The 13,528-nt window shown below is 44.7% G+C and overlaps 1 protein-coding gene across 7 annotated transcripts in view; it reads right to left on the bottom strand.

Moving 5' to 3' along the window:
* The window catches only part of NRF1 (nuclear respiratory factor 1), a 705,079-nt gene that overhangs the window by 556,938 nt on the left and 134,613 nt on the right, over window positions 1-13,528 (bottom strand). The window lies entirely within an intron of this gene.

The following is a 13,528-nucleotide window of genomic DNA, read 5'->3' as shown; positions in this document are numbered from 1 at the left end:
AACACACCTCCAACCTCAAGACTGACTTGAACTTCACTAACCATATCGAGGTAAGAAATGACAGACTGTTACAGAACTATCAATACCTGCACCCCAGACTTCACAGTAGACAGCCTGCACCTACCTCTAAGAGAAACAGCATCTTGAGGGAAAGGTCGCACTCTAGGTATCCCTTTACAAATGCGCATTCGCCTGCCTGCCCCAATGAGGACAAGGCAAACAAACTCAGCAACATCCCTCATCTGAAGACCAGACCAAATCTAAGCAACACCCCCAGCCACACTGACCCTCCCCTCCCCCTAGCTTGCGCCACTTGAATAGGATCACCCACTCCACAGAAGAGTACCAGCAGTACTTCATCTCTGCTTAATAGTCCTCAGAACTCTAAGATTCAACCCCATCCTCCAACACATACTAGCAGTATGAAACTACCTCAAGGCCAAACGCTAAACGGAGCACTCATCAACGCCAGATCCATTACTGCACAGGCCTTGGACATTCAGGAAGTAACCATACGTGTGATCTGGACCTCTTGGCCATTACGGAAACCTGGCTTCACCCGGCATCCGGTTCGGTCTATCGATCCCTGAAGGAAACACAATCCTTAGGTTGACAGTAAACTCCAGAGGAGGGGGTGTTGCCCTCATCCACAGGGATTCATTCCTGATAAGACCCTACACCCAATCTACCGAAGGACACTGCGAACTGGTCGGTGACCCGACAGACACAATCACCTTACACATACTTTACCGGCAACCTGACCCTGCATTATCTTTTGAGGAAGACCACCTGCATACTTTAGGAGAAAAAAATCAAAACACCCTACTGAGTGATGCTCCTAGGAGACCTCAACTTAGGCCTTAACGACCCCACAAACTCTCAGGCCTTAAGCGTAGCCAGTGCCCTATCAGACCTCGGCTTCAAACATTGCGTATCTTCACTAACACACCAAAGGCAGAAACCTTGACTGGATAGCAGACCTTAACAACCACATCACTATCATTTCTACTACCCTCTGCCCTTGGTCAGACCATCACATACTGGCCTTCACCTTCCCAGCAACTAAACAAGCTCCATGCCACCCCACACCCCTGCCTACTTTAGCACTGAGCTCCAAGAAAATCTCTAAAGAATCAATTTCCACCCCTGCATCACACCTGGCACCCCTAGCCACCGAATACTACTTCAACTCCTCAGATCCTCATTACCGAGAAGAACTGCACTCAAGCACTCTGACAAAAGTAATAAAATCAGTGGCCCCTCTTCTCCCAAGAAAATCTAAGCCTAGCGATTACTGCAACCCCTGGTTTTCCGCTGATCTCCAAACCCTGTGGGCGAAAGAAAGACAAGAGGAAGCCGCTTGGAAAAAAAGACCACTAAGACACCCACAAACTGGCCTTCAACAACTTAGCAAAAAACTACCAACAGGCCATCACAGCAGCAAAAGCTCAAATCTATAATGCAAGAATAGATTAAGCCAGCTCAAATTCACAAGAACTATTCAAGATCCTTAGAGAGCTTGAGACACCTGCCTCCACAACGAGCTTAATCACCAAAGACGAAGTCTGGTGCACCAACATCCAGAACGCCAAGAGAACAAAAATATGTACTCTGCAGCAGAAGACATGTCCTCTTAACCTTTCCTCCCCCACTAAACCTCATGCGCCCCCCCCTACCTTCCGGTTCAGAGAAATGTCTGAACAAGAAACATCTGAGATAATCCGAAACCTTAAGCCATCAAGGTGTAAAGTTGACATCTGCCCTGCAGCAGTTATCAAAGACTGTTCCGATACCCTACTGCCATTCATCACAAAATTCCTCAGCGTGTCATTCTCCATGCACCAGGTTCCGGAATGCCTCAAGGAATCATGGGTCCTCCCCCCTCCTCGAAAAAACCTTCCTTGGAACCAGCTTTGCCCAACAACTACCGCCCAATCACCACAGTTCCACTCTTGCTCAAGATCCTAGACAGGGCAGCCTACAATCAGATCCAACACTACTTAGAATGTAAGCACATCCTAGGGATGTGGCAGTCAGGGTTCTGACCAGGCCATGGCACCGAGTCGGCACTATTGGATCTGAAAATCCAAACGGACGCCTTCAAGGAGGAAGGCAAACTAGTACTCCTCTTACTATTGGACCCATCTGCAGCCTTTGATTTAGTCAACCACAAAACCCTCTGCCACCACCTCACATTGGCAGCGAACTTCACAGGAAGCTGCACTGTGGATTGTCTCATTCCTAGAAGGCCGATCCATGAGAGTCTTCTCAGACACGGCATCTGCCCTTCCCGTCCCCATACCCTGCGGGTTCCCCCAAGCTTCTTGTGTCTCCTCTTCCCTGTACAACATTTTCACAAAGCCATGATTTGATCTTTAGACAACCTTGGCGTATCTTACACAAACTACGCCGACACCCAAATCCTCCTTTCGCTCTCTGGTGTGTACGAAGAAGACTCCTGAATGATCAACAAGACCTACGCCACCATACAGACCTGGATGGCGACCAACTACCTTTGCCTCAACGATGACAAGACTGCGATCCTACTCGTGGGCACCCTTTTGATGCTACAAAAACTTAGCCCACAAGTTTCCTCATTCTGGATAGATACCATCCAGATTTCCAAGGCAGTAAAAACACTGGATGTCCATCTGGATTCCTCCCTGTCCCTCAACAAACAAGTCAACTCGATCGCTTCCTCAGCTGCCTACACAGCCAAGCTAATTAATGCAGCCAGACGAATCCTCACCACAGAGAGTTGCATGACCACTGCCAGAGCAATAACGGGTGCTAGACTGGACTACTGGAACGTCTTATTTGCCGGAACCTCTAAACAGATTATCCAGAACAATTCAATTCAATCCCATTTGTCGCACCAAAACATAGGAACACTGCTACCAGAGCCAAGAGCTGAGGAATCGTACTGGGCCTTCCACAAAACCCTGAAAACATGGTTTTCTGCCTAAACGACCCTCACTTTGAACAATGTACTAAATGCATAGTCACTCGGTGTGTGTGTTCCCTCTGTTGAAGCTTTCCACATGAAACTAGTTTGGCAACAGTGCCCTGATGCATGAGGGTTTAGGCGCTTTACAAATGAAAAATAAATAAGAATGAATAAATAAACCTTGTTCAGAAAGTCCGACTTTATCAAACTCATTTAGTATAGGACACTTATTCATGGGGAGTAAAACTCAGCTCGCTTTCAGGCTCCCCTCTGCCACCTATTCTCCCCCTCTCATCCCGGATTGTCTTGTCTGAAATCCAGGAGTGGTGTGCCGCCAATGACCTCTGTCTGAATGCCAGTAAGATTGAGATCTTCCTCATCGGCACACCTGCAGCTTCTTTTCCTGCCACTCTCTGGCCGGCCTCCCTTGGAACTCCTCCTGCTCCCACCTGTGAGGCTAAGACCTTGGGGTCAATTGATTCTACACTCCCCTTTCTCTCTTCACATTTCTGACATCTCTAAGAAGTCAAACTACCAACTGCACCTTCTCAGAGGTATTCCTCCTTTCCTCTCCTTCACACAGAAGCTCTCTGAGCTCTGGTTCTCTCAAGATTTCACTACTGCAACCTCCTCTTTTTAAAGCTGCCTGCCTTTACTCTCCGTCCTCTACAACTCATCCAGAAGAGGACTGCAAGACTTGTCCGTGGCCTCAAGCCGAGGGATCTTATCTCTCCAGCACTGAAATCTCTCCATTGGCTCCCAGTGGCTGCAAGGATCAAGTTAAATACCCTCTGCATTGTCCACAAGGCCTTCAGGGGCCTGGGAACGCAAGGCCTCCAACTCCCTCTTCGGAAAGATCTTCCTACTCTAATTCTTCCCTCCTACACCTCCTTGATGGTCAGGCGTCTCTCCAAGCAACGAGTCGGGGGAAGATCTCTCACCTCGGCTTGTGCCTCCCTCTGGAACAGCCTCCCTGCCTCTCGAGCAGAACCATCTCCGGTTCCGGAAGCATCTCAAGACGTTCCTCTTTGCTTCTGCCTGCTCTCTTCCCTGCTGATCGCCTGTCTGATACTGCACTGGTCACCTGGTAACCGTCTGAACTTCAGGCCCAAGTCGCTGCCTGCCCAATTGCACACCTGCACTGCCTCCTGGCAACCCTTGCACTTGGGTCTATATCTGCAACCCTCCAGTCCTTTTACCTGCACTTATCTGACACGTGTTGTCTGCACTTAACCCTTGAACTGCCCCCTGCTGGCCGCACTAAGTTTTAAAAAAAAAAATGTATTTGTTTTTTGTTCAAGAACCTTTACAAAATAAGGGAATAGTAACAAATTCTTTAAAATGTTTACAATTTATAAACGTAATACAAACTAGCATATACAACCCACATAACACAATAACGTTCACACTAAAGTCAAATGACCTAAAAAAGAAATAAACTCTACATATAAAGGTTTTGACACTTAGACAGATGACATTTTCTAACAATAAGAAAAGTCATTTGACGGCAGTGCAACATATTGCAAGAAGTAGTTTGAAGAAATATTTTGAGGGAGTATTTTAAAATTGACAATTCTCACTTGATTTATACACAATAAAGTTAGCTGGCGGTGATTCACAAGAAAAGTAACTAGTCATTAAGTATATTACACTGTACATGGTTGTTTGTCAGACAAAGTTACATTGACAGTGAGAAAAGTTCTACTTTATATAGAAGTCTTGAGAGTGCTAGTACCAATCCAATACGATCTCCACTCATACATATAGACCAGAAGAGCTGTCTTGCGAAGACACCCAGTCGAGGGCAATAAGTGCCTAGCAAGACGGTTCTGTCCGTTTCAAAGATGGAGCAATCTAAAACCAGAGTTCCAAACATGCCCTTGGTTTTGCAGAATCTACAATCAGTGATTAGTGGTTATTCTCTAGTTTAGTCCAACCCTGGATGTGCTCATAAGTTAAAAATTGGTTTAATTTAAACCGCAAATAGATTCTACGTGCCTTATCACAAGAACATTTAAGTATGTAAAATGATCTAATCGCCCTCTTTCTTGGAAAGGCAGCATATTCACTATACATTTTATATTTGTTGTTTGTATCAATAGTATTAATCCAGTCTGAAGCAAATAGTTTACTTTTGACAGTCGGTAAACCTTGACTGAGCTCATCGATAGTAGCACTTATATTAAATAGAATCTGTTTCATCTCCATGTCAAAATCTACAAGTGAGGGCACGTTGCCTTCAGTCAGTAACATGTTGAAGTGTTGGTATAGAGAATTGCGTGAGGGTATTAGCATTTTAGCATAACTAGACAATTTGTGCCATGTAAATCTGGTAGATAGAGCTATAAGACCCAGCTCATGACGTATAATTGAGCTCGGAGTCGCTAGAGCTAGGCCAAGAGTTTGTTTCCAAAGTGTGCCTCGGATTTTGTTGAGAATGTTGTCTAGATTCAGTAGGCATATTTCTAAACCAAACAGGAGAATAGGCTCAACCTTCATCAAATAGAAATCAATGATTGGAATCAGTGAGTTTTTTTTTTTAAATGATCTGGAGGGGGGGAGGGGGGGGTAGCAATTTAATGTTGTGTTGCTGACCAAGAATTTACCGAATTGGTATCACTAATTGTGTATCCCAAACATCAAGGAGTATACACGTTGCAATGAGAGTTTCAATAGGTTTGTTTTGATTTTTTTTCCCGTTTGTAAATATAATTATTTGTGACTTGGCCGAGTTGGCCTGCAAGTTGTGATGGGAGGCATACACAGTAAAGATATTTAATTTGTTCTGTAGTCCATACGGAGTTCTGTCAAAGAATATGACGTAATCTGCAAATCCCATCGAGTGCAGGCGCAGGCTGCCAAGTCTAATGGGATAGACAGAATCAGTGAACCATAATTCGTCAACATCACAAATGTAAGCATTAAATCAAGCTGATGCAAGGTTGCATCCCTGCTTAACCCCTGTAGCGGTGGGTATGGGAGCTGCAAGAGTACCCTCTTGGTTTATACGCACTTTAAATGTTGCATTTGTGTGCAGCAAGGCTACAAGGCGCACAACTCCGCAAGGAAAGCCCAGTTTAAGCATTTTGGCCCATAAGATGTGTCTGATGATACAGTCAAAGGCTGATGACATGCCAAGGGCAGCCATATAGATGGGACCTGTATTAGATGTTTTTGATTTAGACAGTAAGTGTGCGATAAGGGAACCGTTCAGGGAGGTGCCCATTGTTTTCCGGAAGCCTACCTGGAATTGCAATTAGATGTCATGATCACAGATGTAGGTTTCAAGAATTCTCAAAATCAAGATGGCGAAGACTTTGTCTGCGGCGTCCATTAAAGAGATGGAACGATAAGCCGCCTTGTCATGTGACTCTCCCTTTTTATACATCGGAATAATTATTGCATTGCACCTCGAGTCTGGAATAGAATTAGTGTGCAATATATGTGGGTGTATTTGGTATGTAGTAGTTGAGCCCAGAAATAAGGGTCGGATTTTAAGACCCAAGAGGGAATGCCGTCCGGGGCAGTTGCTTTTGAGTACTTTAGCTTTCCGATTGCCCACAGAATATCTTCAACAGAAAATGCAATATGCTCAGTGGATGGGAGGTGGCGAAGGTTAATGGTGGAATTATGAAAGTATTTAGGTAAACTAAATTTATCATAGATATACGTGTGCCATTTATCAACCGATAAAGAAGAAGGGAGTAGTTTGAGAGATTGGAGACGCCCCTTAAGATGGTCCAGACGTTTCAGGTGTCTCGTTTGCACAGGAGTGCCATCATTTTTTGATTTGCATAGAGCCATAACTCATGCCTTGCTAATTTTAGAAGGTTTTTATATCTTTGGCATATTCAACATTTATGTTTGCGATAATCCACCATGGAAATTCCACAACTGCCCAGTCTCTTGAGTTCTGCATTCTTAATTCGTTTTAGATGTACTATTTTGGCACTTAAGGGTGAGTATGTAAAGTTCGCAGGTTATTGGACCTGGTTGACAGCTCCTGTAGGTGAAGTTTGACAATGTCGTTATTCCAGCTTTCCATTTCATTGTGATTGGAGTTACCGGATGGTCTGTCGGACAGTCGCTGTATATCTCTGTGTACCAGATAAGTAAGTTCCCTACACAATTTGAGATTCCAATGCAGTGAGATTTTAGGTCGGTCCATTTCAATTAATGCAAGCGAGTGGTTGATATCATAAGAGGTTGTATTTGCATTGATTAATTTTATAGGCTTTTGATCACCTTGGGGAGAGGATCGCAGGTTCTACCAACCATAATAAGTCATGAGACACAAAAAGAAGTCAATATAAGAGGATGCAGTACCTCTAAACCATGTGCCTTTATGAGTGCCATCTTTAAAGTTAACTATGTGAATGATCCAATCACTTATGTGGTTGACCCATAATTTACCTCTGGTGAGAACGAGATTGTGCGTGTACCCGACCAGTAGGACAGTTTGTTTGATCCAGTTGCTGGCATGAAGTGTTAAAATCGCTGGCAAGTATGTGATAGTTAAGATTGTACACAAATGTGTCTGCTAAAATAGGGTCTAGTGTCATAGTAAAAGCATATAGGGGAGTTTTAGCTGGATTCCAGTAAATGGAAGAAAACTCCCCAAACATAATGACTTCAATAGCCAAAATCTTGTTGCAACATGCCATCAATTTTGATTGTACCTTAATTTTATTGCTGTTAGGGAGAATTCTCAGAAATGTGCTCATTCCCTTCACCTTAGAGACCCCCAGCAACTTTGCTGGATTTTGAGGACTTGATTTTTTTACCTGGAGAGTGGGTGACCCTTTTTTCCCCACTCCCTCATGTATTTTGATGTGCGTTTTACTCTTGTGTTCTTTGTTTATGGAGTTTTAGGCAACTCCATAGGCGTATTTTCATGTGTGTCACACAGCACCCTGCAGTGACAGAGGGAAACCTTTTCAGGCTTTCCCAAGGTTTAAATACCTTCTCTGGGATAAACTACTGTTTGGCAGAGTAAGTTAAGTGAATTTCACTTAACTAGTCTTTTTAAAAATTCCTATACCCAGCACACCCTATCTTACAATAGAGTGCTGGAGGGGTTACCTAGTAACTCCTGCGTCTAGATACTCATGTAGCAGTCAAACGCTACCCTTTCCTATCGAAATGGCTGGTGGCAGTGGTTTTACAACGAACTACCATGATTGTTCCCGACCGCGAACCCCACGTTAAATCGCGGGAGCCATGTTTTTCAAGATGGCGTCTGAGCCCCCTTTGTTTAAACAGGTCCTGGTCTTTTTCCACCATTTCTTTATGGAAAGGTCCTTCTAGAGTTTTGCTCTGCGCGCCAAACCAGGTTTGGTCCCTTTGTCTCATCGCCTTTGGTGGGCTTCAGGACTGAAGACCGCCTCTGGCGCCCGAGTGTCTGGGGTGGGCAGGAAGTGAGGGAGGTGCCCGTAACTCCCTGTGCTTAGTCTCCTAGGAGACCCAAATGCACTCTGGCGTGATTGGCTGGCAGGCTGACGGTACGACAAGGACAGGCACCCTGTTGGGTGAGTGGCAGTTAGGCTGGAATGAATGGGAGGAAACTGGATAAAAGGTGTGTCTCTTGGCTTGGAAGGCAGAGTCGACCACTGGAACGAAAGAACCAAAGATGAGCCTGAAGAGGACGGCTGCTGCAACTCCTGGACCGTTGGTTTGCCCGGTGAAGCCCTGCTGCAGGTCCGAATCGCTAAGTTCATCTCAACAGAGAAGCCCTGCAAGGACTTCTCCCTTTGAGTTAGTGGGGCCAATCAACTCGACCCGTAAACCACCTGGATACCATTCTCGGAGCTGGTTGTATTTTCTTGAGTGCTGCTGGAAACCGAATAACCAGGGAGAGGGACACCAATTTGTGTACTTTCCTACAGCTACCAGAATTGAAGATTTGCCAAGTGCTAGCTTTTCTACCAGTCCCAGTGCAGGAGTCCCCCGCCATTCTCCCTCTTGTCCACACGACTGAGGCTCAGGAACAGCGAGATCTGCAGGAGCTGCCAGGACAGAAGTCTTCAGCTGCATCTTTTTCTTCATTTGAAAGGTACTGTGAAACGAGACAGAGTACTTACCTCTCGCGCTGAAAGTGCTTGAAACTTTCGCAACTAGCAGGCCTAATCAGCTTGTGACCCAATGTATAATTCTTCTGCTTACAAACTACTTCTAAGAACTTCTAGAGAGACTTTACCGTTTACTTACCAGAAGCGTTTTTACCTATCCAAGACTCTAGCCTATTGACTTTGGCCTATCCTATTGAATTGACTCTTCTGGTGAACTCAAAGTATCTGCACTAAGATATTGTAATTCTTTTATGTTCTGAACCTATTCCGTTTTGCTCCTCCTTCAAAGTATACCGAATGCCATTTTGCTCCTCCTTCAAAGTAGTTTAAATGCCTCAGAAACTTAACGAGTATAGTATTGAAGTGTATTGATATATGATATTTAACTGCCTCCTTCTAGTGAATGTTTTAGAACTGACTGTTGAATACATTAATAAGTGTTAACCAGAAAACCTTGAGTGTAAGAGTTTATTTGAATACCTGTGATTGTAGATCTCGGTGTAACATCCTTACAGCTCACATTCCCTCTTGAGATAAGCCTGGCTGCTCAGCTCTGCTACCAAAAACTGTAGTACAGACTTATACCAAAGGTTGGTTTTGCTTACACCTGCAGTCATAGTTGTGTGTAGTGGTCCCAAAGGGTACTGCATACAAACTCTACCTAACACTTACTAAGATGGCCAAGACGCCAGAGGGTCTGCCAACACTTCCCTGACTAGCTGAAAGAGTGTATGTTGTAAAGCCCTTGATACCAAATGGATGGCTCTTCATGGTTTCCTGCAGCAAAAAGATGCTAGATTTTCCTTAGTGGAATACAAGTTTAGCCACAGTACCAAGATGGTAGACAACAGAAAGTGGCTACAGTTGGATATTTACTTTGGTAAGATCAAAACGACTGGTCAGAAGGGGTACAAGCTAAGTAAGATGTGTGGCTGCGTCAGCCAAGGTAGATAACGATGCCAATAAGTTCACGCTCGTTTGTGCACCATTTTGATTGGGAGTGGAGCTTTCATTGGAGACCTTAGGTGGAATAATTGGAGTGTGAAGAAAATTGGTGGCTTCTTCTGGAGACTGAAAAAGTCATAATGATAGACCCCAATGGGCAAAATTAGCTCTATGTTCCCATACCAGTTTAGTAATGATGTGGGATTGTAGAGCACAGATCATGTGATGATTATTGTGGATGGTACGCCTGATCCAATCAATGTCGTCTGACTGAAGTGTTCTCAATTGCGGACACAACTTAAATGTGGTAAGCCGATGGGAGTGATTCAGGTCTTCCTCTGCCCATTGATTGTAGGGTCACTAATCCATCAAATTATATTGGGAGTGTCAATGGTGAGGGTTAGTTCATGGATAGCCTCACCTGCCTCATTGGGAGATGACGAAAGAGCAGAGGCTACAGAGGAAATATTGATAGCCATGTGGGCCAGTAATGTACTGTTTGTGACCGAGGGCACTGGGGTTAGATCGGGAGGAATGGTTTCTGGGTAAACTTTATGGGTTGTCGGCCCAGAGCCTTCTGTGGGCACATAGTTGGCATTGTGACAAGACAGAGGTGCTTGTTTAGAGTCTAGTAACTCTTTGTGCTGCACATGAAAGCCATCACTTTTATTCAGGATTGCTGATGGAATCATCTTGGCATGTTGTGTGATGTTGCTGCATCCTGGTTTTGAGGTTCTTAGTTGCTTGACACAGGTAACTGGATACAATTACGATAGTTGACACTGTTTGGGTTGTTGGCTGTTGCCAACTGGCTTTGTGGAACTAGAGATTTTCAATATGTCGTGTGAAGTGGCCCCTGTTTTGGGGACTTTTCCCTGAGGCCGAGTGTTTTGCAACAAGTTGGTGTCAATGTTAAGTGACAACTGAACAGACGAGTCAGCGACTGCGATGGTAGCAGATTTATCTTTCAAGTTGAGGACCAGTTTCGGTTCCTCATTTAGTTGAGTAAGATCAATTTTTTCGGCAATTCAAAGGTCCAGGAGTATGGCACAAGCTTCGTTCACGGTTTCTTCGTTGAGTGTTTCTCCCAGTGGTCGACTCTGCCTCTAGTCCCAAAACCCTCACCTTTTAAGCAGGTTTCTCCCATTCATGCACAGCCTAGGCGGTCGATCACACAGCAGGGTGGCTGTCCAGCCAGCCAATCAATCGGGACTAGTTACAGTCAGGCATTTGGAGAGACAGAGGAGTTTCGGGGCCCTCCCTCACATCATGTCCTTCCAGACACACTGGAGCCAGGGGCAGGCTTCAGGGCTCAAAACCGGTAAAGGCAAGACAAAGGGCTGAAACGTGTCTCAACGCACAGAGTAAAACCCAAGAAAGACCTCACAAACAGAAAATGGTGAAAAAAGAAAAACCCGGGGCAATTTTGACAAAATGGTCACCCATTGGTGCTGTACTGCAGCGGAGGGTTCAGCCTGCGGTAGAAAAGCACAATGGTAGGAAAAAGTAAACCACTGCCACCATCATTTAAAGTAGTGAGGGTAGCACAAAAAGTTACATGAGAATGTAGGGTAAGGAACTACTATGTAACCCCCCCCCCAGCACTCCACATAAAATGGTGTGTGTTGGACCCACAAAGAAAAGGAAAGTAAAGTCAAATTCCCTTTACTGTTCTTGGGACCTGTAGTTCACCCAAGAAAAGGTATTTAAACCTTAAGAGAAATCTAAAGGATTTCTCAGTGACCCTGCACTTAAGGTGCCCTGTGTCACCATACAGACTCAAAAAACAGCAAACACAAAAAATCCAAATCAGGTTAAAACCAGAGAGAGTGAGAAAAAGTTCTCACTCATACCAGGGTTAAAACTAAAATGGCGTAAATCCAGCAAAAAAGAGCTGGGGTTCTCTAAGGTTGAAGAGAATTAGCACAGAAATGAAAATTCTCCCTAACATGGACTTGCAATCACAAGAAACACCCCAAAGCTACACAGGAATCACAAAGGCTTAAGGTAGGTAAATACCCCAGCCAACACAGTACCTCAGCACAGAAGATGAGTTGCAGAGGGGGAGCCTTCAGGATCTGCAGCCAAAAACCAGGTTGATGGATTTCTTTGTCGTGAATTGACAAGGGGGGTCCTGGGAGTCTCTCTGCCAGACATTAGTCCTGGTTACGAGAAACTTACCCAGAGTCTTTAGCTCACTATCTTTCACAGAGAAGAAATATCCCAAACATATCAGTCTTTGTCCTGCCATGGGGCAGTCCAGCACCGAAATGCTAGGCAATTCTCCTCTGAACAAGAGTACCAACAGCATCCCCAGACACGCGTTTCGGTCTGGTTGGACCTCATCAGTAGGGAGGAGCTGTACCTCTCCAAGAATAGTGCGTAAGGGGTCCACGTCTGGATTCCCCTAGTAACTTAGGGTGAGACCCAAAGTTACTTAAATATGCAAATTGACAAGGGGGATCCTGGGAGTCTCTCTGCCAGACATTAGTCCTGGTTACGAGAGACTTACCCACTCTCTTTAGCTCACTATCTTTCACAGAGAAGAAATATCCCAAACATATCAGTCTTTGTCCTGCCCTGGGGCAGTCCAGCACCGAAATGCTAGGCAGAGGAGAAAGATAGTGAGCTAAAGACTCTGGGTAAGTCTCTCGTAACCAGGACTAATGTCTGGCAGAGGGACTCCCAGGACCCCCCCATTGGTAATTTGCATATTTAAGTAACTTTGGGTCTCACCCTAAGTTACTAGGGGAATCCGATACAAGATTTGGTGAAAGACTAGTTGGATGTTTCAGTGCACTTATATAGTAAGAGAGAATGTAACGTCCCCCCTTCCTGTCAAACGTTAGCAGTTACAAATATGCAGGCAGGAAACAAATTAAATAACTAAAAGAATGTGGCCCCATCCTAAAGTCTTTGGTTGGGAACTGAATAGCCTTGTTTCTGCATTGTTAACATTAACTTTAAAATATTCTTAAATCAATTAAGCCACTTTCAGTGGGCTCACATGGTTCAAAGCACATGCGACAGCACTTCTGATGATGTATACAGTACAAAGTACATGCAACACTTACCCCTGCAACCTTGGTGAATTCAGTAGGAGCAACAGTGAAAGTTAATCACTGGTGGCACAGGTGCAGCATTGACAATACCTCGACAGAGCCGGCTGCAGCTACATAGGTCAAGGGAAACTCGGGCACAGACATACACAACAGAGTACAGGTCTTGCTAATAAACATTTAAACCCTCTCATAAATCAAAAATTAAATCATGGAGGGCGATTCCAATGTGGACGCAGGCTTTCCACTACCACTCCTCTTTCCCCTCACGTCGGCACCATGTATCCTCAAGCCTGAGCCGCAATTAGGTCTAAAACATGTGTGACAAGGGAGCAAATGCCATCAGGAGGATAAAACGCATTATGCTTTGCCCTGTTCGTCTGCGATGTATGTTCTACAAAGGAAAGGCTTAATAATAAAAACATCCCAGATATAATATGCAGATCCAAATTTCAGCAGAGAAACAATTACTTACATAAGGCAGCAAAGGGTAACCCTGCAAAAGATAG

The sequence above is a fragment of the Ambystoma mexicanum genome, chromosome 12, assembly GCF_040938575.1.
Source record: "Ambystoma mexicanum isolate Mex_15411 chromosome 12, UKY_AmexF1_1, whole genome shotgun sequence".
In the NCBI taxonomy this organism is placed as follows: Eukaryota; Metazoa; Chordata; class Amphibia; order Caudata; family Ambystomatidae; genus Ambystoma; species Ambystoma mexicanum.
This window is presented reverse-complemented; position numbering and strand designations above follow the sequence as displayed.